At 34.8% G+C, this 9,376-nt stretch overlaps 1 protein-coding gene across 1 annotated transcript in view; it reads right to left on the bottom strand.

Moving 5' to 3' along the window:
• The window catches only part of LOC128666840 (cytochrome P450 2G1), a 170,898-nt gene that overhangs the window by 50,730 nt on the left and 110,792 nt on the right, over positions 1 to 9,376 (bottom strand). The window lies entirely within an intron of this gene.

The following is a 9,376-nucleotide window of genomic DNA, read 5'->3' as shown; positions in this document are numbered from 1 at the left end:
TTTTGAAGGTTGTTCTGTGGGGGTGGAACCAGGCAGCTCTAAGCAGACTTATCTAAAGGTGCGACTTATTCGCGAGTATATACGGTATATACAAATATGTATGAGCAGATATACGTATAACTCAGAGAGGAAACCAAACTAACAGAAGCCACTATATTATAAAATAAGGTTAGAAAGATTTATTAATGTAGCCATATGATCCAACAAATGTATAAAAATTTGAGTGCAAAGCGAAACAAACACTATAGATACAATGAATTGAGCAATCTATGATCTAAACTAGCAAAAGTATCATAAAATATGATATCTATTGTGTTTGTTTCGCTTTGCACTCATATATGGGCCACTGGGAGTCCATACTCTTGGACTCCTGCCCAGCGGGTGTGGACTTGGTACTCTATCGCCGATACATAGACGACATTCTGATGATTTGGAGAGGAAGTGTCAGCGATCTGGAGCATACACTCCATGTAATGAATCAAAATACGACTAATCTAAAATTCACTTACCAATACTCAAGTGAACAAATAACTTTCCTAGATCTCCAAATCAATTCACACAAAGGTACCATCAATACCTCCACATACTTCAAACCAGTCGATTGTAACAATTATTTACATCAAAAAAGTTGTCACCACAATAAATGGATTAAAAATATACCAAAGGGACAACTTTAAAGAGTAAAGAAAAACTGCTCAAGTGACAAAGATTGCCAGAATCAGTCTAAAATTCTACTGGAACGCTTTGAAGAACGAGGATAAAACATGAGTGAGGTCAACAACATCATGGAAGAAATGGATAAAATAGAAATAAAGTCACTATTGAAATACAATAATAAAGAACAACAGACCAACCAAGATATCCTCAATGTACCCTTCATTACTGAATACACTCAAGATAAGTATAAAATTTAGAAAATAATTTGAAGACATTCGAACATATTAAAGGAAGACAACATTATAGGGGAAAAGATAAGTGAATATCCACACTACTTTATATACAAAAAGACACAAAATCTGAAATCGATGTTGGCACCAAGTGTTATGAAACCGAAGAAGTTTGGTAACAGGGGTTCAAGGAGATCAATTAAAAGGCTTTTATCCATGCATCAAATGCAAGGCATGTGAACATGGCCTAAAAAAGAACTCCCTTCAGTCTTTCAACACAAAAGAAAAATTCAGACTGAGACAGATGATCAGATGTAAAGACAAAGGTGTCATCTATCTCCTCGAATGCTCGTGTGGCCTGCAATATATAGGACAAACTAGCAGGCCACTAAGAGATTGAATAAGGAAACACCTACTCAAAATAGAAGGCAAAAACACTGATGTCCCCCTCTATAAACATTTCACACAAAAACATAATGGTGACACCAAGATAATGAAGTACAGATAGTCGATAAAGATTGGAGAGGGGGATACTTTGAGAAAAGGCTGCTTAAAGCCGAATATAAATGGATTTTTGAAATGGATACAATACATCCTAAGGGCTTAAATGCCAAATTTGAAATAGCACATATTTTATAATAACAATTTGATACCTTAGATCCAACTCCCTATATTGCTAACAGTTATCTACAATAATAAGTTTAATATTATTATAAATAATCAAAGTTATAATCACTTGGATATGACCGAAGATACTAAACTCTACTTATTATGAATTAGTATTTACATTTAACTAATCCTATATTTTATTAATCCTAAATAGAATTAGAGTTAGAACTATTACACTAATATCTAGTTTACCAATTTGACAAATAGAACCATATCCCCCACTCCTTTTTTCCCTCTCTTCCCTTTACTTTTTTATGTTCTATTAAGTTTTAAAGATTCAATGACAGTTAATGTCTAAACTATGTCAATTAATACAAGTGCATTACAAAATATATACCTTTAGGTTATCCTGTTGTATTATTTTCCAACCTCCAATATAACATGTATCCAGATCCAAAATAGGATTTTATCATATCCATTGACATCATTTTATTTTGATAGATACAATATACATCTGTTCTATTAATAAATAATACTATAAGACAGTCTTTAAGATTACCCATTTTAATGTACTGTGATATGGTATACAAATTAAAACTATTGTACTTTACCTATCGTAGCTATACCAATATTTCGGGCTGTAGTCAAAATCAATTGTAATATATATTTTATATATACTCTTTATATTATATAATCGATTCCTTTCAAAACTAGCCATTGATGTGAATATGAACTACTATACATCTTGGCCACCACATATCAGTCTAAAGAACTGATTCTTGCCCATACATTCGCCCATATCCAATATGGCCGCCCAGGAATTACTGATAAGTGGCGCGATTCCAAGCCAAACCCCTCACACGCTATAGGCTGTGAAACACTTTAAATCCTAGCAAAGCAAAGGAGCTGGTACTAGTCTTGATAAAGTCTTGATTTAGAGGTTGAAACGCGTTGACGAACTCCGACTAACCAGCCCGAATATTTGCTACAGATAGGTAAGCTCATTTCCTAAATTGTTCTGAGAATAGTTCGCTTTGCCAAAAGCCGCTTTTTCTTTTTTTCCGCAATAGGTTAACAGGGACATTCCTTCATTCCAAAACCAAGTTGAAAGATTTACTAATAACCTGTTTGTCCTCATCTGGATATTTGTCGTTTGGATATTTGTCGTATGGATTCACTTTAGCTTTAACCGTCTCTAACTCAAAAACTGTTTGGAGACCTAAGACTTTGTTTGGACATTTTACCCTTAAAGACAAATGTTTGTTTTTTCATTTTAACAACTCGGTTCTAAAAAGACCATTTTACAACGTTTAAACTCTATGTGTTTTTAGTCAGACTTTATCTGGCACTATTTGCAATTTTTACTTTGTGCAATTCGTTAAAGAGTTATCTCTATTTCTAATATCTGTATTGGATTGGCCAATCCATTTATGCACTGTTGTCTATATTCATACTATTGAATATTGTTACATTGTCATACATTTTTTTACAAGTTCCTTATTTTGGAGCGCCGTCTCCTCTACTCTACAACTGACACTCTTTGATTATCGTTACATTGTTATACATTTTTTTCACAGTTCCCTACTTAGGAGCTCTGTCTCCTCCGCTATACACTGACACCATCTACCTTAGACTATATTCAGCATCACAAGAAAATTCATTTATCGTATACACTTTTATCAACACATTTCTATATGTGATCACTGAGCTGTGCACACTAAAGCTGTGTCTTTTGTTGGATTACCTAACATATATTTATCATCCAAAAATAACATTGGATATGTATCTTTTTCTCTATAATTAACCGAACTTTGCCACCAAACCCAGTTGAATTATTGTAACGATCTCTTACACCAAATATAGTTACATTACTGTAACGATCTTTAACATTCCTATCAATTAGAGTGCTCCTTTTTTCGTTCTCTAATAGACACTTTATATTTGTCACGAAAAAATTGCAACAATTTCTTCTTTCACTCATTCTACACACTAAGAGTGTTTTAACTTTGTAATACAATATTTATCAATACCATGCTGCTCTCTTTTTATACTACCTACACAAACTTAGTTTTCGCTTTTATATGTTCCCTATTTAGCGGACAAATCAGCCTAACAGACAATATTGGGCATCTCTGAATTGTATTTAGTCTATATGTTCTTTTAAAATTTGTGCTTGTCATTTTTATCAGAATTGTTTTCTTATGTATTTTTAACATTTTGTATTACTGTATCAAATAGATTTTTTATAAATATACTCCTTTGAGTTATATTTCTTCACACACACCCCTCTTGCAACATACTCAGTGAGTGATTAGTTTATTCTTAAGGTACTATCAACTATATGGAATAGACCCTTGTGTTCTTTGGATTTAACTCAATCCACCACATGCAAAAGTAGAATATTCTTTAGGGACCAATTTTATAGACAAATTTGTCTATATATATATATATATATATATATATATATATATATATATATATATATAGTCCAACTGTCTTCTACGTATATTCATAAGAATATATACATCAAGTTATTATTTTAAGTCACAATATATGTACTAAAGCCTCCCTGTTGGCGCTCCTACCTTTTCTATCTTTCTGCAAGTGGCTTCTGTTAGTTTGGTTTCCACTCTGAGTTAGACGTATATCTGCTCATACATATTTGTATATACTCATAAATCCTTTATCCACACATAGCCTTTAGCCTCATAGGGGCACAGTAGTTTTTTGTATATACTTTTTGTCTATGCATTCCTTTCTTTCTACTATTTGCTAAACTCTGAGGGGAGAGTTTATTACTACTGCTTTAAGGCCATAGCTCTAGTGCTTTCCATTTCCTATATCCCATTACCACTCATATCTGAACTAATTGAAAGGTTACAAGGAGCTAAAATCTTTACCAAACTAGATTTAAGAGGAGCCTATAACCTCATACGAATAAGATCTGGAGATGAGTGTTTAACAGCTTTTCATACAAGGTATGTCCTGTTCTGGTTCACCGTTATGCCATTTGGGTTATGTAACGCCTCAACAACCTTTCAACATTTAATCAATGATATTTTTCGTGATTTGTTGGACATCTGTGTAGTCATCTATCTGGACGACATCCTTATCTACTCCAACAACAATGACCATATAAAACATGTCCGTTGGGTTCTATCACGATTTTCAACCCACCACCTTTACACCAAACTTGAGAAATTCATATTTGATACCCATCAAATTTCCTTCCTTGGATATTATATTACATCTACTGGAATTAACATGGAAGATAAAGTATCTGCCATCACTGACTGACCTTTACCTATGATCAAAAAAGACGTTTACATTTTTTTAGGTTTTGCTAACTTTTACCGCAAATTTATTAAAGATTTTGCAAATATTACAAAACTCCTAACCCGACTAACTGGCAGTAACACAACTTTCATTTGGACCTCTGAGGCACAACAATGATTTAATTTATTTAAAACGAAATTCACCTCAGCACCAATACTTTGTGTCCCAAATCCACAGCATCAATATGTATTAAAAGTAGACACATCCAAATATGTCCTGAAAGATGTTTTACATCCTGTAGCCTATTATTCCAGATAAATGTCCCCAGCAGAATTTAATTATCCAGTTGGGGGAAAGGAGTTAATAGCTATCAAAGTTTCCCTTGAACACTGGAGGCATTTACTAGAAGGTTCAACTTTACCAATTATAATTTACACAGATCATAAAAATCTTGAATATTTAAAAACTAACAAGACACTTTCCAGTCGACAACTAAGGTGGAGTCTCTATTTTTCATGATTAATTTACCTTGTTACGTATAGACCAAGATCAAAAAATGGTAAGGCTGATGCTTTATCCAGGAAAGATCATACCCCTGGAACATTTTTTGGGCTTTACTAATGACCCTCCCCTTCACCTTTTTTTTTTTTGCTTGGTTATTTGATCCATAGTGCGGTTTAGACTACTCTCAGGCCCTTGCCGCTTCCTGCTAGCACGGGATTGATCTTGGAAAGAGATTCATCTTCAGAAACTGTTCGTAGCATCCTTAATACCACGAACCTGCTGAATTACTACCGTTTATATCAAACTTGGTTTTCATTCCGTACCGGACATCCGCTCCTCCCTGCATCACAGATCTTCCAGAGACACTGAGCATGTCGGCTCGCTATCATCATACTATATTAACATCTATCTTGAATGACTGTGATTAACTGTAACAAGCTTCTAGACACTGCATTGTCATTTCAATATTATTAATATCCTGTGTCCTCTTAACTCAGCTCAGATTCAATGGGTTACATTGTAACTTGTACAAGCACGTTTTAATTACGATCTACCTTAATAGTGGGATGGTTCACCCCCACTAGCTAGGGATATAAATTGCTATTAAATAGTCAACTTTAAATAGTCAACTACATTAGTAGCTACAACCTCTGACTGCACCTCAATGTTCTTATACTAATATTCAGTTCTCCTTTTACTTTGCAATAGATCCAAGGCAAGCAGAGAAGAGTATCACATATCACACGTACAGAGCCATTCCCCCCACACTTTTTTTTAACACCCTATTTTTAAAAAAATTCAAAATGTAACCAGGTATGACTGTTTCCCAATCATGAGAGCCATTGCACCATGTCTGTTATAGCTACCAAATACATCTTACCTTGAATCATTATTGGTAATAGATTAGTTTTCAATTTATCTCTTAGTTTTCACTACACTTTTCCTCTGTCTAAATCTATCTAAAGGATTATGAAACACCATAATGAAATCACCACCCACTATCATGTTTCCTTATAAAAAAAAATCCAGAAGTTTAATTTATAAGTCAAACCAAAATTTAGGGGAATGATTGTAAGGACATTGTGCATTACATTAGAGTAAATACTTGGGGCGCGATCCGATATACGGCGCAGGTTTCGGCGCAAGCGTGGAAACCTGCGCCGCCCGTAATTTCACCTAGCACATCGGGCTATTACATATATTTCACCGGCATTTCCTAAGTGCCGTAAGTCGGATAAACTAGTGATGTCCAGAAATAAGAGTAAATACAAATTTCTGGAGTCGCCAGTGACTTACGGCACTTTAGAAACTGCCGGCGCCTAAGAAAAGTAACAAATATTAAATCCCGTAACTGTCTAGCACGCCTTCCAAAAATAAGCCCGACACGTATACCCCTATATCCGCAATCCCCCCTCTCACTACTAATAATAAATGTATTAACCCCTAGACCGACAACCCCCCACAACGCAATAAGCCTGATTATTAACCCATAAACCCCCATAGCCCACACCGCAAGTAATAACTCAATTATTAACCCCTAAACCGCCATAGCCCACACCGCAATAAACCTATTATAGTATTAACCCCTAAACCGCCATAGCCCACAGCCTATTAAAGGGACATTATACACTCATTTTTTCTTTGCATAAATGTTTTGTAGATGATCTATTTATATAGTCCATGAAGTTTTTAAAAAAAACAAAAGTTTAGTTTTGCTTATTTTTAAATAACATTGCTCTGATTTTCAGACTCCTAACCAAGCCCCAAAGTTTTATGTGAATACCGTCAGCTACCTTCTCCAGCTTGCTCCTGTTTGTGTAATGGGTCTTTTCATATGCAAAAGAAGGGGGAGGGGGAAAGCGTCTTATTTCCCACTTGCAGTGGGCTTACCAGCTGCCTTTTCAACAAAGCTAAACTGAGAGCTTCTAAGTAAGTTTTTAAACAGTTTTATACTGGATTTTTATATCGGTATCTGTGCATCTTATTCTTTATAGTAGTGTCTATTACATGCAGTTATATAAAAATAAGTGTATACTGTCCCTTTAAATCTATTAACCCCTAATCTGCTGCCGCCAACGTCGCCGCCACTATAATAAAGTTATTAACCCCTAAACCTAAGTCTAACCCTAACACCCCCCTAACTTAATTATTATTTAAATAAATCTAAATAATATTACTATTATTAACTAAAGTATTCCTATTTAAAACTAAATACTTACCTGTAAAATAAACCCTAAGATAGCTACAATATAATTAATAATTACATTGTAGCTATTTTAGGATTTATTTTTATTTTACAGGCAACTTTGTATTTATTTTAACTAGGTACAATAGCTATTAAATAGTTAATAACTATTTAATAGCTACCTAGTTAAAATAATTACAAATTTACCTGTAAAATAAAACCTAACCTAAGTTACAATTACACCTAATACTACACTATCATTAAATTAATTAAATAAATTAACTACAATTACCTAAAATTAAATACAATAAAATAAACTATAGTACAAAAAACAAACACTAAATTACAGAAAATAAAAAAAAATTACAAGAAGTTTAAACTAATTACACCCTTTTATGCCCTACCCTATACTAAATTACAAATAGCCCTTAAAAGGGCTTTTTGCAGGGCATTGCCCCAAAGTAATCAGCTCTTTTACCAGCCCTTAAAAGGGCTTTTTGCGGGGCATTGCCCCAAAGTAATCAGCTCTTTTACCTGTAAAAAAACAAATACAATTCCCCCCAACATTACAACACACACACCCCTACTCTAAAATCCACCCAATCCCCCCTTAAAAAAACCTAACACTAACACCTTGAAGATCACCCTACCTTGAGCCATCTTCACCCAGCCGGGCAGAAGTCTTCATCCGATCGGGGCAGAAGAGGTCCTCCATCCGGCAGAAATCTTCATCCAAGCGGCATCTTCTATCTTCATCCATCCGACGAGGAGCGGCTCCATCTTCAAGACATCTGACGCGGAACATCCTTCTCGGCCGACGAGTACCCGACGAATGAAGATTCCTTTAAATTACGTCATCCAAGATGGTGTCCCTCGAATTCCGATTTACTGATAGGAATCGTTCAGCCAATCGGAATTAAGGTAGGAAAAATCCGATTGGCTTCAATCAGCCAATTGGATTGAAGTTCAATCCTATTGGCTGATCGAATTCGAGGGACGCCATCTTGGATGACGTCATTTAAAGGAACCTTCATTCGTCGGGTAGTCGGCGGCCGAGAAGGATGTTCCGCATCGGATGTCTTGAAGATGGAGCCGCTCCTCGTCGGATGGATGAAGAAAGAATATGCTGCTTGGATGAAGATTTCTGCCGGATGGAGGACCTCTTCTGCCCCGATTGGATGAAGACTTCTGCCGGATGAAGGACCACTTGTGCCCGGCTTCTTGGAGGACTTTCGGCCTGGCTGGGTGAAGACGGCTCAAGGTAGGGTGATCTTTAAGGGGTTAGTGTTAGGTTTTTTTAAGGGGGGATTGGGTGGGTTTTAGAGTAGGGGTGTGTGGGTGGTGGGTTGTAATGTTGGGGGTATTGTATTTCTTTTTTTACAGGTAAAAGAGCTGATTACTTTAGGGCAATGCCCCACAAAAAGCCCTTTTAAGGGCTATTTGTAATTTAGTATAGGGTACAGCATTTTATAATTTTGGGGGGCTTTTTTATTTTATTAGGGGGCTTAGATTAGGTGTAATTAGTTTAAACGTCTTGTAATTTATTTATTTTTTTCTGTAATTTAGTGTTTGTTTTTTGTACTATAGTTTATTTTATTGTATTTAATTTTAGGTAATTGTAGTTAATTTATTTAATTAATTTAATGATAGTGTAGTGTTAGGTGTAATTGTAACTTAGGTTAGGTTTTATTTTACAGGTAAATTTGTAATTATTTTAACTAGGTAGCTATTAAATAGTTATTAACTATTTAATAGCTATTGTACCTAGTTAAAATAAATACAAAGTTGCCTGTAAAATAAAAATAAATCCTAAAATAGCTACAATGTAATTATTAATTATATTGTAGCTATCTTAGGGTTTATTTTACAGGTAAGTATTTAGTTTTAAATAGGAATAATTTAGTTAATAATAGTA

The sequence above is a fragment of the Bombina bombina genome, chromosome 7 (genome assembly GCF_027579735.1).
Source record: "Bombina bombina isolate aBomBom1 chromosome 7, aBomBom1.pri, whole genome shotgun sequence".
In the NCBI taxonomy this organism is placed as follows: Eukaryota; Metazoa; Chordata; class Amphibia; order Anura; family Bombinatoridae; genus Bombina; species Bombina bombina.
The sequence above is the reverse complement of the archived record's forward strand: the minus strand, read 5'-3'. Positions and strand labels throughout refer to the sequence as shown.